Source organism: Ascaphus truei, chromosome 12, assembly GCF_040206685.1.
Source record: "Ascaphus truei isolate aAscTru1 chromosome 12, aAscTru1.hap1, whole genome shotgun sequence".
In the NCBI taxonomy this organism is placed as follows: domain Eukaryota; kingdom Metazoa; phylum Chordata; class Amphibia; order Anura; family Ascaphidae; genus Ascaphus; species Ascaphus truei.
The window spans coordinates 5,828,595-5,849,732 of NC_134494.1; the positions used below are offsets into that span (position 1 = coordinate 5,828,595).

Genomic DNA, 21,138 nt, shown 5'->3' on the forward strand with positions numbered 1-21,138 from the left:
TGGCCAGAGATGCAAAAGGATGTTAATCCCTGAAGAAGAAGCTCACGCTTCGAAACGCGTTGGAAAAAGATTTTTATTACTCTTAGAACTGTTATTTCCACAATCTGCGTGGTTCACCTACATTGGACACATTGCTTCTATCTGTTGCACTCGGCATGCTGGAGTGACAGAAATATCACGCTTTACGCCGAGACTCCCTTTACGGCCGGTCGCAAAAATCACACGGGACATGTGACAAACCAACCTAGTGGCTAACTAGGCAGCCCCAGTGTTTGAAGTGCTTGAAGCGGTTGCAATCGGCGGCAGGTCTGAGGAGCAAGAGGCTATCGACGGCAGTGACCGGTAAAGGACATCGATCCGTACACAGCACCGGAGTGGAGGCTTCACACCAACATCGTGACAGCTTGTCTTGGAGGCTGTGAAGGGGAACTCCCGAGGTCTGGTGGTGGCAGTGCGACGACTGGTAACCCATGTCTTGTACATGAAATGCTGTATACCTTATGATCTGATGTACGCAGATATATTACTCTAACAATATACACATTTATATTTTTACAAACTTCACTATGTGCGTTTGCGCTGTTGTCTTTTTTGTGTTTCAGTTGCTATAGGGGTATCCACATCCCTATCAATATAGCTGCAGACTCCTGTTTATCGAAATAGAGGTTGTACATTTTTATTTAACACTAAGGTGGTGAAGGGGTAAAACAATAGAGGTAGTAATTTGCGCACTTTATCCTGTTTGTTTTTCTGGTGGCCAGAGATGCAAAAGGATGTTAAAATTTTTGTAGCTGCGTGCCCAACATGTGCCAGGACTAAAACACCCAGAACCTCTCCCTCTGGTTTTCTTTAGCCTCTCCCTGTTCCTGACCGGCCATGGACACACTTATCCATGGATTTCATAGTCGAGTTACCTATCTCCAAGGGTATGGACACAATTCTTGTGGTAGTGGACCGATTCTCGAAACAGGCTCACTTTATATCCCTCAAGGGTCTTCCGAATTCCCCCAGGTTAGCTGAAGTCTTCATTAAGGAGATTTTTTGCTTACACGGAGTACCTATTGTAATCGTCTCAGACAGAGACTCTCAGTTTATTTCTCGGTTCTGGCGCTCCTTTTGTTTACAGCTTCGTATAGCCCTCCACTTCTCATCTGGATATCAACCTCAGACCAATGGTCAAATGGAGAGGACCAACCAGTCACTTGAACAATATTTACGATGTTTTGTGTCTGATTGAAAGGATGACTGGGCTGAACTCCTACCCTGGGCAGAGTTTGCTCATAACAACGCACGCAGTGGTTCTCCTTTGGAATTTCCCTTCTATGTCAATTATGGATTTAACCCATCTACTCTTCCTATGGTGTTACCCTCCTCAGGAGTCTCAGCGGCTGACGAGAGGATCAAAGAGCTACAGGAACTTTCGAAAAAGATCCAGGTCAACATTAGGCAAGCGGTCAACAGACAGAAGACCCAGGCAGATCGCCATCGCAAACCTGCTCTAGACTTCAAACCTGGTGACAAGGTCTGGCTTTCTTCAAAAAATATCAGGCTCAAGGTTCCTTCTATGAAATTTACACCTAGATTTCGTGGACCCTACACGATTTCTGAGAAGATCAATCTGGTTGCATTCCGTCTTGCTCTCCCACCCGCTATGAAGATTCCTTCTGCTCCTGTTCTTTCTACCTCTCCACTGATGGTCCAAGGTCAACCTGAATATGACATTCAGTCCATTCTGGATTCCAAGATCTCCAGAGGATCACTGCACTATCTAGTGCACTGGAAAGGTTTCGGTCCAGAGGAAAGGACCTGGATTCCTAACCACCAGGTTCACGCACCCAGATTGGTGCGCATCTTTCATAAGAAATTTCCGGACAAGTCTTCTTGGAGCCGGCCGGAGGTCGCTCCTAGAGGGGGGAGGAGGGGGTACCGTGAGAATTCAAGGTCCATCTCCTCACCTCACTGGTCCTTCGGTCACAGACAGCCAAATAGCACAGTCCTCCTTGGACTCCGCTTCTCTCTTCTCCTGATCCGGCTTGTTTAACCATTCTCCTGGCTCCTGTCCTGACCTTGGCTAAGTACTCCAATGATCCGACTATCGCCTATCCTGCATCTGGCTATGTACCCCGACAATCTGATACTCTCCAATCCTGAACCTGGCTACGCACCCCGACGATCCGCAACTTCAAGCTTTGTAATCTTATTTTCCAACTGAGCGTTGTCCCCAGTTCTCATGGTACCGTTGTCTTCACGGGCATTCGTTTCTGTGGGATACAGACACTTGGGCTGGGCCAATACCTTTTCTCCATCTTCAGCTGAGAAACCTCCTGCTGGGCAGCAGTAGAGTCCAACATAGCATCATGCTTAGTCTTTAGGGCCTCAAGTATTTCGTCCAGGTCACGCTTTTGATTCTCTGCCATCTTGCGGCCAACATGCTCAGACTCCAGGTTCTTCCTCAGGTCATGAAGCTGTCCTTCTGCATTTCTTTTTTCACACAGTGCAGCTGCCAGTTCATCTTCTTTGGCGTTGAGTCGCGACTCCACACCTCCTAGCTGGTTCAGCGCAAGGCTTAAATCTGTTTCTTTTCCTCTATTTCTGACCTGCAACTGCCGGTGCTCCTCCCAGACCTTGTCCAGCTCCAGCTGCAGTTGGACCCTCTCATTGGCCGTGTGGCCCAGCAGCTTGCGGATATCGGCCATCTCGGTTTCATAGCACAATGTCAGGCAAGCCACCTGATGGACGGTCAACTCCTTCCTCTTGGCAAGCTGTATTTTGCGCTCAGCAATCTGCGTCTGCAGGACTTCAGTTTGATCCTGCAAGTCCCCTCTCAGGGCCTTCACCTCTTCACTGTGCTTGCTCTGGGCTTGCGTCAGCACCTCCTTCATCTTTTGGAGCTCTGCAATTTTTGTTGCTAGGATCGCCGCTGCTTCTGTTTTCCAGGCCTCTTTCTCCTTGGCGTACCGACTCGTGGGGATGGAGCTGCCTCTCTGCTTCTCCAGCACCTGCTCCAGTCTCTGGACCTTCTCGCGCTCCCTCTCATATAGAGTCACCTCGCATCTAAGCTCCGCCTCCAGCGATGCTCTTGTGGCATACAGCGTGGCCCTCAGCTCCTCATGCTGCTCTGTGGGGACATACTGGGTACTCAGCCGTTCCTATAGCACTCGCTGCTTCTCCTTGGCCGCTTGCAGACTTGTACGTAGCTCTTGCAGCTGTCTCTGCCATAGGTGCGCTGCTTGTGTGTGCTGGTCCAGGGAGACACGTTGCACCCTCTCTGCATTCTGCAGTGCTTCCTGCACTTCTAATTTTTCCTGGATCAACTGCTTCTTTACCTTTTCTAAATGAATAAGGATCTCTTCCTCAGCATCCTTCGATTCACAGACCTCATGGCGTGAGTTCCAGCTCTGTTTTGAGCGCGCGAGACTCTTGCTGAGAAACTTCTAAGTCTGTGATGAAGTTTTGCACATTTCTCTGGGACATCTCATAGCATAGTCTCCAGTCAGGACTTGTTCTCTCTGGTTCGCTCGGCTCTCTGCACACAGTGGTAGCGGCAGCCTCTGTCATCTCTAGGCGTGTCATCGTTCCCGTGACTATTGCGCCAAATGCTCTGTTGCAAACTCTGCTGTAACATAGCAATATTGTCATCATGGCTCCACTGTAAGTTCTGCTTTAAGGTAGCAACACTGGGCACACATTCTTTCTCATCACCGTCATCATCATCAGTGTCACCATCCTGCCTGAAGGGACAGTCTTTGGTATGGTTCAGCTTTTCACACCATAAATATCTCTGGTGCGGTTCATTTGTGGGACCACGCCAGGATACCCATTCCTGAAAGGACATTGTTTTGTGTGGCAAGGCATATTACACATAAAACACATTGTATTCTCCGTTTTCTACCTTCAGGTGTACTCTTCACTTTGACCTATTGGGCGCTCGGCGATGACATCACGAGTCGCTCCTCAACTTCCGCAATGCTTCTCGTGGAACGCACAGCGTGCGTGTCAGTCAAATAATGCTCAGCAGCGGGGAGGAATACAGCGTTAGGCAGGCGGCTTGTAGACAGTGTCCAGAATCACACAGGATGGGGGGAGAAGAGCATAGACACCTCTCTTCCAACGCGTTTCGTAACACTAGGTTACTTCTTCAGGGAATGTATGCATAATGAGGGGGCAGGTACATATATATATACTACACTTCACCCAATCACAAATGCGGTGTCTAATTGCCACATCATCAATTACAGGTGCAGCAAAATGCTCTTGATTTGTGATACTCTGTCTCACAGAACATATTATCAATCAATATATAAAAAGCATAAAAAATTATTAATCTAAAACAGATTTATTTCAAAAAACATATTCGGCGCATGAAAGGCAGAACTTCTGGAAAAGAAAAGCCATAATTAGATACAAAGCAATAACAGTACATATAAAAAGGAATGGATGTCATTATAAACACACAGATATTTCAGAAACTAAAAGCTAATATAATGACCAAATATCAATGTCTTCATTTAACCCCTTAGGGCTCAATGAATTCATTTGATAAATCCAAAAGGTCTCTTGTTGTGAGAGACTTTTAATCCTGTCACCTCCCCTTCTTTCTTTGGGGACCACTTTTATCCCCTTAAATTGTAATCTAGAGGGATCTTTATTGTGATAAAGTGCGTAGTGACGGGAGAGACTATGTTTGTCATGTTCCTATGTGTTCCTGGATTCTAGTTTTCAGGCATCGTTTTGTACGGCCAATATATTGCAGGTCGCATTCACAGTTTATCATATATACCACAAATGTGGAATTACAGTTAATAAAAGTATCGATCACGAAACTCTCACCGGTGGTAAATGATTTGAATGTTTTTCTCTCTGGATGAATGAATTTGCATATGGAACACTTCCCACACTGGTAGTTTCCTATGGGTTTGTCTCCAAGCCATGTTAGTGGCTTGGCGTGGGTATGACCCACATCACTAGGGGCTAATGTATTTTTAAGATTTTTGGCCCTTCTGTATATAAACTTAGGAACTTTTGTAATTTGGTCACTTAAAATTGGATCAGTGCATAAAATGTTTATAATGACATCCATTCCTTTTTATATGTACTGTTATTGCTTTGTATCTAATTATGGCTTTTCTTTTCCAGAAGTTCTGCCTTTCATGCGCCGAATATGTTTTTTGAAATAAATCTGTTTTAGATTAATAATTTTTTATGCTTTTTATATATTGATTGATAATATGTTCTGTGAGAGAGTATCACAAATCAAGAGCATTTTGCTGCACCTGTAATTGATCAGACACCGCATTTGTGATTGGGTGAAGTGTAGTATATATATATGTACCTGCCCCCTCATTATGCATACATTCCCTGAAGAAGTAACCTAGTGTTACGAAACGCGTTGGAAGAGAGGTGTCTATGCTCTTCTCCCCCCATCCTGTGTGATTCTGGACACTGTCTATAAGCCGCCTGCCTAACGCTGTATTCCTCCCCGCTGCTGAGCATTATTTGACTGACACGCACGCTGTGCGTTCCACGAGAAGCATTGCGGAAGTTGAGGAGCGACTCGTGACGTCATCGCCGAGCGCCCAACGAGGAGTGGCGGCAAACGGTGCAGTGATCCATGGACGCTGATTCCTGCGGCTTCTTTACCACCTTGTGAGCTGTGTGCTGTGGGGCTTTCTCTACAAGGGACATATCCACCTACCACCTCCAAACGGAGGACGCTGTAAGGGACAGATGAAACGACTCCAGACCCATTGCATGCCGAGATCCATCCGAGGGTGTCGCACAGTGTCATCTCCTGGTGTGGTAAACCTATATACCAACTGCTTGTTTATTCTAACTTGATGTACGCAGAACCATTTACTTTTAACCATAAAGTCACATTTTTTACTTTATTACACTATGTGTGTTGTGCGCCTTGTTCTTTTGTTTTTTGTCTAGTTCCTGGGGTGTTGAGCCACCCCCAAGAAAGGCTGCAGACCCACGATTAGTGCCAGATCTACACTTAAGGTCCACAACATAGTTTGTTTAATCACGGTGCACTGTTCACTTGATATTTGCTGTTCACTAGTTATTAGCTGCGCACTATCACTTTTTTCTATTATTCTCTGTGCATGCTGTAGCATAACTGGTCATACACATTAGGACAACCTTTGCTTGCTTTTCACTTCAGTTGGGTGGCCATTTTAAATCTCCGCATTTATCTTCAAACCCACGGTTTCTGCTGCTTGGTGCCTTAGGGACTGCCCGCATTCTCCACCATATTGTGGTGCCGACACCACATTGCAGTCTCTTTTATCCCAAATGAGGCAGAAAACGCTGTATTTCTTATACTTGGGGTTTATTTAAAGGGATAAATAATACGAATAGGCCCACTTTCCCTTTAAGAAACCAAATAAAATCCTATCCCTATTCAGGGAACTAACTGACTTCTCAGGCCCTTACTATCAGGGCCGCCAGCTAATCCGGTTGTCAGCCCAAAACATGCCCTGGCATAAGCAATACAGTAACAGCACAGTCTTTGTAAACAATAGAAAAGGTCTTGCTTATCTTAGTCCGTCTGGCGATGTTCCTGCTTCAGCACACTCTATCGTCCTTCCTTCTTCTCTTTGGGATTCAACCTCACGGGAGCTCAGGGAAACTCCTGTGTTCCTCTGTAACCAGCCATCACTGTTTCAGCACAGCTCTCTCAGCAGTGTCTCTCACGCTTTTTTAGCCAGCCTCCGTTAGCTGGGGAGCTCCTCTATCTCCCCCCCTTCTCTGGGGAAAACTGTCCCTCAGTGCCTTGCTGCTTCCGTACTCTTAAGGCACTTCCTGATTAATTAGCCAGCAGGTGAGCAGCCATGCCAGAGAGGATTAACTTAACTCTCTGTGGTGAAAAAGTCCAATAGCTTCCCCATTCAGCCCCTAGAGGACAGCGATGGCACCACAATATATATATATATATATATATATATATATACACACACACACACACACACACACACACACACACACACACACACACACACACCCCCAGTGGACCTTGCTATCCAACGTCTCGCTTTCTGATGGATGGCTTATTATTTATTTATAAAATGCTTTACCAGGAAGTAATACTGTGATGGTTCAGGGGATTCCTTCCCCTTCATGTGTCCCTGATGTCACATGCTCACCTACCCTCTCTGTCCCTTCCCCTGCCAGCCTCCCTTCCTGTACCCATTCCTGTCCCTCTCCGGCAGCCTCTGACGCCGTTCCTGCACCACGGCGCGCACCCCGCAAGACTCGCGCACCCGCGCGGTTCCCAAACCCCTGCTTCAGTGTTCCTCACTCTCAGCCCCCCTCGGTATCTGCTCCAGTCCCCTTACCTCTGGCGGCAGTTCCCTCCATTCCTCCATTCTCCTCTGCGGATGTCCCCGCGGCACAACATTCCGCGCGCCTCATGACGCAGCCTGTGCGCACGCACTCTCAGATTACAGAGGGCGCGCGCACACGCTCCTCTTCTAGGGGTTTTCAGCCTTCTGACTCCTCCTCCCATGCCCTGCAAGCGATCTCCCTTACTGGTTCCCCTGTCTCCTCCCCTGTCTCCTCCTCTTCTCCTCCTCACCTATCCCTAATGTCTCCCACTTCACCTTCTGCTCCCCCCTCTCTCCTATTGGTGTTCCCTCCATTATAACCCCTGTCTGTCCTTTCTATCATTGCTCTGCATAGCTTCTCTTGTGCCTGTGTGTGCAGTCCTGTGCTTGGCTCTCCTCTGTGTTCCAGCTTGTTCCTGCTCCTGCTTATCTCTGGATCTCCCTGGTTTGACCTCTGCTCATCCTGGACTACCCTGTCTCTGTTGCCCTTGAACCCTGCTTACGAACTCTACCTCGCTGACCTCTGTAACCCCTGGACTTTAGCTTACGAATTTGACGACTCTGACTTCTGGATCCCTGGACTCTGGCGCACGGACATCACTATCCTTACTCTGTACTCCCAAGGTGTTGCAGATGTAGCCAGGTCCTCCCTTGCGTACTGACCCCCTCCTTCTGGTGCGCGAGCCGCGAGTTGCTTGGAGTTGCGGCCGGTTGCCAGGGACGCGATCGGGCCGGTTGCTGGGGACGCGATCCGGCCATCGTTAAGGCCGCGATCGCGTTGCTGCGGTCCCGGCGGTTCGCGGAGCAGGGCGCCGCCATTGTGAGATGCGTTGCGCATGCGCAGGGCGTAGGAGCGCCGGGAGGACTCCAGGGAGATCGCGCATGCGCGAGAGGGGGAGGAGAAAGCCTGCGAAGCCCTAGCCTACCAGGGAAGGCTCTTGATGAGGACTACAAGTCCCATGAGCCCCAGCAGCACCCCACGTGACGCCAGGGAGCCAATAGGTCTGAAGAATCTCCCTGGAGAGGAGAGTGATACATTTCGCGGGCAAAGAGCACATTGCAGTTGGTAACAGGAGCAGCTAGGGGAAGGAGGTAGGGTGCAGGAGTCAGTGACTCCCTGCACTAGGCCAGCACTCCCCTAGACCCCAGATAACCCTGAGTCATCCTAGCTGCGTGTTGTAGGGACAGGCCCTAGGTTAGGGACTCTGCCCCATTATCTATTTATTAGTTAGTGAGTAAAGCATATTGATTGTTGCTAAAAGGGAGCTGGACTATCTCCACGGAGACCAAGATATCAGTGACTGCGGCCTGCTGGTAGCAGACAGACCCTAGCCAAGGTACAGACGGTGCAGAGCTGCGGTGATATTATCCACGCCGGAATTCACCCCACGCGTAGGAGGATATCCCGGCGACTCAACCCCAGTGGTATAGCAGCACCCGTGGCTGGAGCCAGGGCAGGTAACCCACAAACTCACGTGCACCAACAAGGCCTATCACCAGACATAGTGGCTGCGCAGTCACACACACATTGGTATACGACTTGGGAGTGCGAGACATTGGGTTGGAGTTACTGGACACGGGGTGGGATCACTCTTTGGAAGGTTAGCGTCCGCCGTGACGCATAGGTTAGCGTTCAGCGAGACGCCATAGTCAGGTTGCCCTTAGCAAGGGACACCTGTTGTTATGTGTTGATGTTATATGTCTTCTATGCATGTTAGTAAAGGTATTAGTCATTATCAATTCCATTGTACATGGTTATTGATTGTCCTGCGAGGAACCACTCCCCCACTGGTGGGAGCCATCGCAAGTGGAGGCGCTGCATCGTTGTAAGTGATTAACCCTAGTATAAGTGCCGTAGGGAACGTCCCGGCGTTAGTGGCGGACACTGCCATCCGAGACTCACTGAGAAAGTTCTTAGGGCCAGATAGAATATGGTACCGTGGCAGGGTGTTTGACTCTACTTGTCATTGGAGTGCCCTACTATTCACCGTGGGGCGGGACATATGCCCAGAAGCGGCAACGAACACTCTAGTAGCCCCCGAGTGCCCGCCAGAAGGATACCCCCTTATATACTCGGACTCACCAGTAATAAGGGAAATGTTCTCACTGAGAGCCCCTCCTCAAGATCCAGATGAACCGTCCACCAGTACTTGGACACCACTTGCACCCGTGTCTAGTACCCCAAACCGGGTTGACCGTCCCCAACCCAAAGACTCCTTTACCCCAAGCGCCCTCACAGAAGCCAATAGTTGGGCTGACAGTCCGCCCTCTTCACCCGACCCCGTACCCCACGAGGTACACCCCAGGCATATCAGAGAGAGTGTAACGAACGAAGGTTCCATAATGGGGGTGACGCTACCACAATTCGTAGAAGCCTTCACCCTGGCCTCCCAGTTTCAAGGCTACCGGAAACTTAAGGCCTTCTCGGGAGTACTTCCAATACCCCAGGGGGAGGAGGGGATAGACCTTTGGAGGGAGAATGCAGTAAAAGTCGTAGAGGAATGGTCGTGCACTGACACTGTAAAGTGGCAGCGTATCATGGAGTGTCTTAGGCTTCCCGCCTCTACCATTGTGACCATCCACAGGGACCAACACCCAGAGTTGACAGCGTTGGAAATGGTGGCGTTCCTGTTGGAAGCATACGGGCTAGCAGAAGACGAAGGAGCGATCTGGACGAGGTACTTCCATCTTTATCAGAAGGAGGGAGAGGACTTGTCGGCTTTTATTCACCGCCTGCAGCTGGTCTTGGGAATCCTCCTCAATCGTAAGCTGATTTCCGCCTCTGGGATGGATGAAACGCTCCATAAGCAGTATCTGCGGGGATCAAGCCCCACTCACCCCATAGCCAACATGCTCCGCAGCAAGATAATGGACGGGGGCCCCTATAAGTTCACCGAGTTCCTGCGGCAAGTGAAAATACAGGAGGCTCATGTTATGCTACACGCTACCGCTAAACCTAAGAGCCCCTCTGCCTCCAAGGGAAAGGGCTCTACGGAAAAGAAGGAAGAGTCGGCTGCCTCGTCCAAGGGGTACAAATAAGACCCCCCGACCGACCACCTTCCCCGTCCACGAGTCATCCGGAAAGCCGCCTGGTTGTGTGCTACAACTGCGGTAAGAAGGGTCACGTCCCCCGTAACTGTCCAGAAAGAGAAGGTCATCCAGAGGAACACCCTTCCGATAGAGGGAAATCAGCCCGATCAATGGTCTGCAGTGTACCTGTGGCAGAAGCTGACCCCGAACTCCTTCATTCTGGAACCACGGATGCCCCTTCTGACTCTGGCCCCAGTGAGGATGCCTCACCCTGTGAAGCTTACAATCAAGTGGGCCCTGCGGCCATCGTGCCCGTTGTACTGGAAGGGATATACGCATCGGCCCTATTGGACACAGGGTCACAAGTAACCATAATATATCGCAAGTTCTATGACCAGCACCTTCAACACTGCCCCCTGAGGCCGGCTGAACATATGAAGGTTAGGGGGTTAAGTAATGAAGACTACCCCATCGATGGGATTGTAAGGGTCCAGCTGGAAATACTCCAACTGAACATCGGCAAGAAGCACCCCATGCAGGTAGCGGCCATGGTATGCCTGGAGCCCCAAGACCATTGCAAGTACCCAATCATCTTGGGAAGCAATGCGGACATAGTACAAGCTATAATCCGAGCCTACTTGAAAGAGACCAATGAATTGCCGCTGGCCGATTCGCTCCTAGACCCCATCTTACGAGAAGAGTGCCACCGGGTATATGCCTTGGAGCGTCATGGGGACCTCTACAATCGTCAACGCGGACTGACGACCATATTACCAGGGGGAGTGCAAAAGATGGCTGTCTGGTGTTGTTATCCCGACCGAGACGAGAACGGCCAACTGTTCTCGCTGGAGAGTGCGCCTGAAGAAGAGGAGGTTCATAGAGGGTATAGAGTACTACCCGAAGTGAGGGAATGGACGGCTAAGATCCCTCTTCGAACCCACCTGTATGTGCAGAATCTCTCCCCCTTTCCGATGGAATTTGATGTCGATCAGAAGTTGGGATGCATATATCCGGTCAGCCCGGTGGGAACCACGCCTCAGGTGAAGGCGGCGGCCGCGCATGAGCGGGTAGTCGACGCTGTCCACCGAGTGGAAAGAACGGTTGACCACCCAGCTGCTTCAATGACGACATGTGTTCTCCACGAGTGAGATGGATGTGGGGTGCAGCCGCAGTGCCCAACATACTATACGAATGAGTGATGCCACTCCGTTCCGGGAACGTTCTCGTCGTATCGCCCCTCGGGATGTGGACGATGTGAGGAACGCCATACAAGACATGGAAACCGCTGGGATTGTGACGGAGTCCCGAGGACCTTACGCGTCGCCCATAGTGGTGGTGCGGAAAAAGAACGGGTCCGTACGACTGTGTGTCGACTGTCGAACTCTGAACAATCGTACGATCCCGGATCAGTACAACCTCCCGCGCATTGAAGAGATCCTGAATGCGCTGAATGGAGTCACTGGTTTAGCGTGCTCGATCTCCGATCGGGGTACTATCAGGTGCCTATGAATGCGGAAGACCAGGAGAAAACAGCTTTCGTCTGCCCCTTGGGATTCTACCAATTTACCCGTATGCCCCAAGGTATATGTGGGGCGCCTGCTACCTTCCAACGGCTGATGGAGAAGACTATCGGAGACATGAGCCCGCGGGAGTGTCTGGTATACCTGGATGACATCATTGTCTTCGGAAGAACTCTAGAGGAGCACGAAGAACGGTTGCTGAAAGTGATAGACCGTCTGGGGAAAGAAGGGTTGAAATTGTCCCTTGACAAGTGCCGGTTTTGCCATACCTCCGTGACCTACGTGGGACACATTGTGTCCGCCCAAGGGATAGCCACCGACCCCGCCAAGGTAGACGCAGTCGTGAAATGGCCTCGTCCCGAGAATGTCACGGAGCTGCGATCCTTCCTGGGATTCTGCGCGTACTACCGTCGATTCGTGGAAGGATACTCTAGTAAGGCGAAAACCCTGAACAATCTGTTGAAGATATACCCCGAAGAAACCGGGAGGAAGACTGTATCTGCTCGACAACCGTTTGGCGATAAATGGACGTCTGAGTGCCTGTCGCCTATATCAGTCGCAGCCTGACCCCCAGTGAACAGAGGTACCCCGTCCACAAGTTTGAGTTTCTGGCTCTCAAGTGGGCTATCACCGAGAAGCTCCACAATTACCTGTACGGTGTCACCTTCGAGGTAAGGACGGATAACAATCCCCTCACATACATCAATATGTCGGCCAAATTAGATGCAGCAGGCCACCGATGGCAGGCCGCCCTCAGCAACTACAGCTTCTCCTTGAAGTATAAGCCGGGACCATTGAATATCGGGGCGGACGCCCTCTCCCGAAGGCCAGGACTACTTGCTACCCCAGATGTTGAGGAATGGGAAGAACTTCCAGGACCCGGAGTGTGGGCTATGTGTAGAACTGCCGCCATAGTTAACGACCAAGTGGCCTTCTCAGAATTACGAGTGGCCGATTCCTTGGGATGCCAGTCGCAGGCTGTCCCAGCCGCCTACTGCGACCGAAAAGGGATGCACCTCACACACGACAAGGTGTTCCGGTGGAAAGATCTGGTAGACTACCAAATATGAGACCCGGTCGTTAGTATCATCTGGCGCGCCGTTGAAAAGAAGAACCCAGCCCTTCTGAAACGCGCGCCCAATGACTTGGTGGCCTTGCTCATGCGGGAGTGGGACAAATTCGAAATAGACAATTGCTTGCTCTATCGGGTGGTGCAATACCACAACCACCCGGATAGGTGACAACTAGTCCTCCCTAAGAACTTACAATACCTGGTGTTGAAGTCCCTACAAGATGATCATGGACATCTTGGTATAGACAAGACTTTTGGGTTAGTCAGAGATCGCTTTTTCTGGCCCAAGATGCGAGAGGCCGTTGAACGTCACTGTCGCCGCTGTACTAGGTGTATACAGCGCAAGACGCTGCCTACACGAGCCGCCCCCATGGGCCATCTAAAAAGTTCTGGTCCTATGGACCTCGTGTGTATGGACTTTCTGTGTATTGAGCCTGATAGCCGGGGAATATGCAACGTGCTGGTCATCACAGACCATTAAACTCGATATGCTCAAGCCTTCCCTACTAAAGACCACAAAGCCATCACTGTGGCGAAGATATTATGGGAAAAGTACTTTGTACATTACGGCCTTCCCAACCGCCTTCACTCTGACCAAGGACGGGATTTCGAGAGTACATTGATCAGGGAACTGCTCAAAATGCTGAGCATTGCCAAATCCCGAACGACCCCGTATCACCCCGAAGGGGATGCACTACCCGAACGTTTTAATCGGACCTTACTAGACATGCTCGGAACACTACAGAGTGCTCAGAAATCGGAGTGGAGTCGACACGTGGAGGCCTTGGTGCACGCGTACAATTGCACCAGACACGAGTCAACTGGATTCTCCCCATACTTCCTCATGTTTGGGCGAGAGGCGAGATTGCCAGTGGATGTGCGTCTTAGAGTCTCAACGGATGGGATACATAATGCTACCCATTTCAAATATGTGCAACGACTCAAAGACAGCTTGCAGCAGGCGTACCAGCAGGCAGAGAAATCCACCACTAAGCTAAATGCTGACAATAAGAGGCGATACGACCATAAGGTCAGATATCGGGAACTTCAGCCTGGGGATGCTGTGTTGCTTCGCAATCTCGGAGTCCCGGGAAAACACAAATTGGCCGACCGATGGAGAGACGGAGTGTATGAAATAGAATCCCAGATGCCTGGCCTCCCGGTCTATCGCATCAAAGACACTGACGGCCGGGTAAAGGTATGGCACCGTAATCATCTTCTCCCCATTCCACAAGTGGAAGATGGAGAGACAGAGATACTGACCACACCGCTCAACGGTGAGCCCGATGTATTAGAGCTGGGTCAAGAGACTCTCAATAACGAGACCCACTCTGAAACTCCTGAAGATCCTATGGAAGGACCCTCTCAAAGGGACTGCTCCACAGAAGGGGCATCTCCCGGAGGAGCTACGGGTAAAGAGTCCCGTAGGCCAACGCCTACTAAGGTGGCACCAACAGGCCAGCCTTTGGATCCACAGAGCCTGAGCTTTGTGACTAACAGAGCCTGTGCAGAGACATTTCTCCCCTCAAGGGAAAAGGCTGGGCCTCAGGACTGTGTTTATTACTCCCCCGAGGGAATTGCAGAAGAACAGCTCCGACGGAGCCAAAGAGTCAGGTACCCTCCAAATTGGGTAACCTATGATCAAGTTGGGGCACCCCATTATGAGTCTCAGCAGTGGGCTCGCAGCAAAGTACAGTCAGTTATTGTGATGTTCACTGAAATGTACAATCTGATTTAGAGCTGATAATAGTGGAATCACGGTTGGTTGTTGAAATTTTCATTATATAAGTATGTTACACCATTTTCATTATATAACTTTTGTATATAGTTACATTGAGTTGTGTCCCAAGCGAGGACGTTGGGGATTTTACCAGGGGGAGGATGTAGCATGGTCCTCCCTTGCGTACTGACCCCCTCCTGGTGCGCGAGCCGCGAGTTGCTTGGAGTTGCGGCCGGTTGCCAGGGACGCGATCGGGCCGGTTACCGGGGACGCGATCGGGCCGTTGTTAAGGCCGCGATCGCGTTGCTGCGGTCCCGGCGGTTCGCGGAGCAGGGCGCCGCCATTGTGAGATGCGTTGCGCATGCGCAGGGCGTAGGAGCGCCGGGAGGACTCCAGGGAGATCGTGCATGCGCGAGGGGGGGAGGAGAAAGCCCGCGAAGCCCTAGCCTACCAGGGAAGGCTCTTGAAGAGGACTACAAGTCCCATGAGCCCCAGCAGCGCCCCACGTGACGCCAGGGAGCCAATAGGGCTGAAGAATCTCCCTGGAGAGGAGATTGATACATTTCGCGGGCAGAGAGCACATTGCAGTTGGTGACAGGAGCAGCTAGGGGAAGGAGGTAGGGTGCAGGAGTCAGTGACTCCCTGCACTAGGCCAGCACTCCCCTAGGCCCCAGATAACCCTGAGTCATCCTAGCTGCGTGTTGTAGGGACAGGCCCTAGGTTAGGGACTCTGCCCCATTATCTATTTATTAGTTAGTGAGTAAAGCATATTGATTGTTGCTTAAAGGGAGCTGGACTATCTCCATGGAAACCAAGATATCAGTGACTGCGGCCTGCTGGTAGCAGACAGACCCTAGCCAAGGTACAGACGGTGCAGAGCTGCGGTGATATTATCCACGCCGGATTTCACCCCACGCGTAGGAGGATATCCCGGCGACTCAACCCCAGTGGTATACTGTAGCAGCACCCGTGGCTGGAGCCAGGGCAGGAACCCAGAAACTCACGTGCACCAACAAGGCCTATCACCAGACATAGTGGCTGCGCAGTCACACACACATTGGTATACGACTTGGGAGTGCGAGACATTGGGTTGGGGTTACTGGACACTGGGTGGGATCACTCTTTGGAAGGTTAGCGTCCGCCGTGATGCATAGGTTAGCGTTCAGCGAGACGCCGTAGTCAGGTTGCCCTTAGCAAGGGACACATGTTGTTATGTGTTGATGTTATATGTCTTCTATGCATGTTAGTAAAGGTATTAGTCATTATCAATTCCGTTGTACGTGGTTATTGATTGTCCTGCGAGGAACCACTCCCCCTCTGGTGGGAGCCATCGCAGGTGGATGCGCTGCATCGTTGTAAGTGATTAACCCTAGTATAAGTGCCCCAGGTTCCCCGTGGCGGAAGCTCAGCCCTCCTGCGAGCCAACAGGTAATGCACCACACCTATGGTAACCTTGTATGTTCCCTTGCACCCCACACTATATCTGCGATTGGGGGGGAATACCCGTTACACAAGTATCACTAACTATCTTTCAACAGGCCCGGCAACGCCATACTACACTCCGGGCACGCCCTCACTGCTGTGGGTGCGTGGTAATACCCTTCCCACCTCAGTATTGGGGTCTTGCCAGGTCTGCGGGCATACAGGCGTGACAAATACATTGAGAGTTACCTCTCGTTTTCAAGTATGTCTTGGGCATAGGGTTATGATGACAAATAATACATGGTTACAAATACATAGTGTGATACAATCACTATCTCTAGGTGCTGGAATACTGAAGCTAGTGTAGATTTCCAGCATGCAAGCAGTTAATCTCCCAGGAGAAGCTAGCCACAGGTGCAGCAAATTAATTAAGCAGCACTCCTGAAGAAACAGGAGTTCTAAAAGTCAGGAAGTGGTCCGCACACTGAGAGACGGATGAGGGAGAGAGAGTTTTCCCCAGCTAGGAAGAGGCTGGCACAGTCCCCTCAGCTCGCTGGATGGTGGTCACAGAGCTTGCTGGGACAGCCTGGGTTTTAATCCCAAGAAGAATGAAGGACGCGAGACTGTGCTGAAGCAGGGATGTCCTGTCCATCACATTGGAACCTCAGAGAAGAGGGATTCTCTGAACTCTTGTGGATGTGTGTGTGTTTGTGTGTGTTTGTGTGTGTGTGTCTGTTAGTCAATAAAGCATTTAATTGAATGTTAAAAATAAAAATAAAAATTACTCCGCACAAAACAGCTGCAGAGAGGAGAGCACGTGGACGGCTACAGAGAGGAGAGCACGTGGGCTTCTATGAAGTGAGGAGAGAGATTTAGATGCTGTAAGGTCCTTGCGTGGCAAAATGGAGGTTTTAAAATCGGGAGCCATGCTCAGACCGCGTTATATACGCGGATTCGCGTTCTAGCGAAAGCTAACGTCGTCTGTGTAGCCATTTCTTTTTTATTATTATTTAAGTAATAATCCCAGAAGATCAGGGCATTACTGGCCAATAATGCCCTGGCTGGAAGAGTTGAAGGTAGGGTTGCCAGGTGGCTTGTCCAAAAATACTGGACACAATACTGGACCCCCACGCCCCCGAAAATATGTAAAAAAAACCCCACCGCCCCTCGAATACATATATATAAAAAACATGCACCCAAATAAATATAAAAATAACCCCACGCCCTCCGAATACATATAAAAAATACCCCCACCCCCTCCGAATACATATAAAAAATACCCCCATGTCAGCCGAATACATATAAAAAATACCCCACCCCCTCCGAAAACATTTTAAAAATACCCCCACCTCCCCAATAAATATAAAATATACCCCCACCTCCCTCCCATCATCACCGCAGTTCATCCTGGCCCCCCATCATCATCACGACAGCTCATCCTGGCCCCCCATCATCATCATGACAGCTCATCCTGGCCCCCCATCATCATCACGACAGCTCATCCTGGCCCCCCATCATCATCACCTCAGCTCATCCTGGCCCCCCATCATCATCACCTCAGCTCATCCTGGCCCCCCATCATCATCATCTCCTCAGCTCATCCTGCCTCCCCCCCATCATCTCCTCAGCTCATCCTGGCCCCCCATTATCTCACCTCATCCTGGCCCCTCAACATCTAACCTCCTCCTGGCCCCCCATCATCTTACCTCATCCTGCCCCCCCCCCCAAACTGTGTCCTTACCTTATTTCCAGGAAGGACACAGACTTCTCTGGGTCGCCGGGGTGTGGGTTCTGCCCCCGCTGTCCTCTGATTTGCTCTCCGCTCCTCCAATCAGGGACAGGCTGCACAGACACTCACATAGCGCTCCTGACTGTGCCCGGCCACCGTCCACGCCTCCAGTCTCAGCACTTCGAGCTGCGCCTGCCATTGCGCCGACCTCGCACTTGCACTGCCAGCCCTCCGCCGCAAAAATGGTAATACCGGACACATGTTACCTCCGATTTTATAGAATTTTTCATAAAAAATATACATTTTTGTAGTCATATTGATTTTTATCTGCATGATTGTCTACATTCTTATGCTTTTACTGCAAGTTTATTAAAAGGAAATTGTACATACACACAGCCCCCCCTCTACACACACACAATCTGCAACCCCACCCCTCTGTATACACACTTTGCAGTGCCCACTATACACTGTGCAGCCCCCCTCCTCTACAACCACAAAACACACTGCAGCCCTCCTCTACACTCACAAAACACACACAGCAGCCCCCCTCTACACCCACAAAACACACAAACACAGAAACACACTGCAGATACACACCAAAACACACTCTGCAGCCCTCCTCCACCATCTACACCCACTGACACACACACACTACTGCCCCCCTCTACACCCACAAAACACACTGCAGACACACACCAACAAAACAGACTGCTGCCCCCTCTACATCCACAAAACACACACCAGCAGCCCCCCTCTACACCCACTGCAGTCCCCATGTAAACCCACACACTGCAGACACACACACACACACCACTCTGCACCTCTCCTCCACCTACAAAACACACACAGCAGAAACACAAACAAATCAACAAAACAGACTCTGCCACCTCTACATCCGTGTAACCCCCCCCCCCCTCAATCGCAGATAGGAACCATGTGCGGAAATATACCTGTGTTACCGTGTATGGTGCAATACCTGATAGGCTCACAGGAGGCCTGAACCTCTGCCACTGGTAGCCTGGGGTGTTTCCTGAAACAATGCTTACAGCGCCTCCACCTGTGCAGGGATTCTAGTGTGTAGAATAACCTCTGACCCAAGAACCACATACAGTAACCACTTACACCAGATTATGAATAAAACAGTTTACTATATGCAACACAACACAATATAACAATAACCATATGACAATAGTGCCACCCTGTAACATTGGCCTCATAGGGCCACAGCCCCACACCTTATTCCCCAACACAGTGTCCCAAGAGTTCCAAGTCCACCCAAGTGTGAGACAGCGCTGACCACTAGTTTGAGTAGATGGTTGGTGCACGTGTTGTGAAGAAGGTACCTTCCGGGTGTGTCCACACCTGGGCGTGCAGATGCTGTACTTGGATGATGGATCCAAAAGCGTGATCCATGACGCCGCCTCCGCTACGAGGGGTGGTGTCCCGCCAGACAGTCCCACCATGAAGTCTCTATCTAGAGTGATGGTCTGAGTCCAGACACAATGATCAGGGCCGCACAGCAGGTGAACTGTGTCCCTGAACTTAGCAAATAACTAAAGGGGCAGGGTCCCTACCTAAGGCCTGTCCCTGTAGCAACAACAATCTGGGTTATGGATAGGATTCTATCTAGGGCCTAGGGGGGTAACCTGGCCTAGTGCAGGGGCTACTGCTCCCTGCACAAAACCTCCCCATACCTGCTCCCAGCAGCCCCCCCCCTCTACACCCACAAAACACACACTGAAGACACCCATCTACACCCACAAAACACTCACCAACAGAAGGTACACACACCAATAAAACACTCTGCTCCCCCTTTACACACACAGACACTTAAACCTTTCCCCTCACTCTCCTGTGCGGACCTCTCTGCAGGCAGGGTGGGGGAGGAGTCAGCTGACTTCTGTCCAATCACCTCCCCTGACTGAGAGCTAATTTTACTCTTTGTGAATGAAAACTGAAAGCTGATTGGCTGAAAAACTTGGCAAGGTGCCAAAAATTCAGGGCCATTACTGATTGGATAATGCCCGGAATTTTAACCAATCAGAGAGCAGGGATTTCAATAATGCCCGGAATTTACCAGCTTTAGCCTATAATTAATATTACCTGAATTGGGAGGTTCCATAGAGCCAATCCACAGACCCCAAACCTCCTGGCAACAATAATGTTCCTACAGGCAACAATAATTGACCAGTGAAGGTGAAATAGCTGACACAAAATCATTGGGAGATTATGTCCTGTTTTTCTATTAGTGACCTTGCTTCCATTTTATTTACTTGTTTTTTTGTATCTCAAGCTGGCACAAACAAATACAAATATCTTGGGAACTGATGGGTACCAGATGTCGGGGGAATGAGGATCAGCTCCAGTTCCCCCTGGTTCTAGTAGCATAAAATGGTGATGGAAGTGTTGCTTAATACAGGCATGCCCCGTTTTAAGGACACTCACTTTAAGTACACTCACGAGTAAGGACATATCACCCAACAGGCAACGACAGCTCGCGCATGTGCCTGTCAGCACGTCCTGAACAGCAATACCGGTTCCCTACCTGTACCGAACCCATGCGCAAGCGGGGAGACTATAGAGCCTGTTATAAATGCGTTATTTACATCTGTTATGCACGTATATGACGATTGCAGTACAGTACATGCATCGATAAGTGGAATAAAGGTAGTGCTTCACTTTATGTACATTTTCGCTTTACATACAGTCATGTGAAAAAGAAAGTACACACTTTGAATTCTATGGTTTTACATATCAGGACATAATAACAATCATCAGTTCCTTAGCAGGTCTAAAAACTAGGTAAATACAACCTCAGATGAACAACAACACATGACATATTACACCTTGTCATGATTTATTTAACAAAAATAAAGCCAAAATGGAGAAGCTATGTGTGAAAAACTAAGTACACCCTTACTGCTTCCATAGGAATTAAGATGCTAAGTAGCAGACAGGTGCTGCTAATCAAATGCCCTTGATTAATTGATCATCAGCAAGTGTGACCACCTCTATAAAAGCCGAAGTTTTAGCAGTTTGCTGGTCTGGAGCATTCAGGTGTGTGTTAACGCAATGCCAAGGAGGAAAGACATGAGCAATGATCTTAGAGAAGCAATTGTTGCTGCCCATCAATTTGGGAAGGGTTATAAGGCCATTTCCAGTCAAAGTCCAGACCTCAACCCGATTGAAAGGCTGTGGTGGGACCTTAAGATAGCTGTCCATAAACAAATGCCCGCAAACCGCAATGAACTGAAGCAACGTTGTAAAGAAGAGTGGACCAATATTCCTCCACAACGATGTGAGAGACTGATAAAGTA

At 49.9% G+C, this 21,138-nt stretch overlaps 2 protein-coding genes across 3 annotated transcripts in view; both read left to right on the forward strand.

Annotated features, from left to right (window-relative positions):
- LOC142464336 (uncharacterized) overlaps positions 1-21,138 on the forward strand; it is an 898,100-nt gene that overhangs the window by 114,687 nt on the left and 762,275 nt on the right. The window lies entirely within an intron of this gene.
- The window catches only part of LOC142464299 (uncharacterized), a 397,523-nt gene that overhangs the window by 110,346 nt on the left and 266,039 nt on the right, over positions 1-21,138 (forward strand).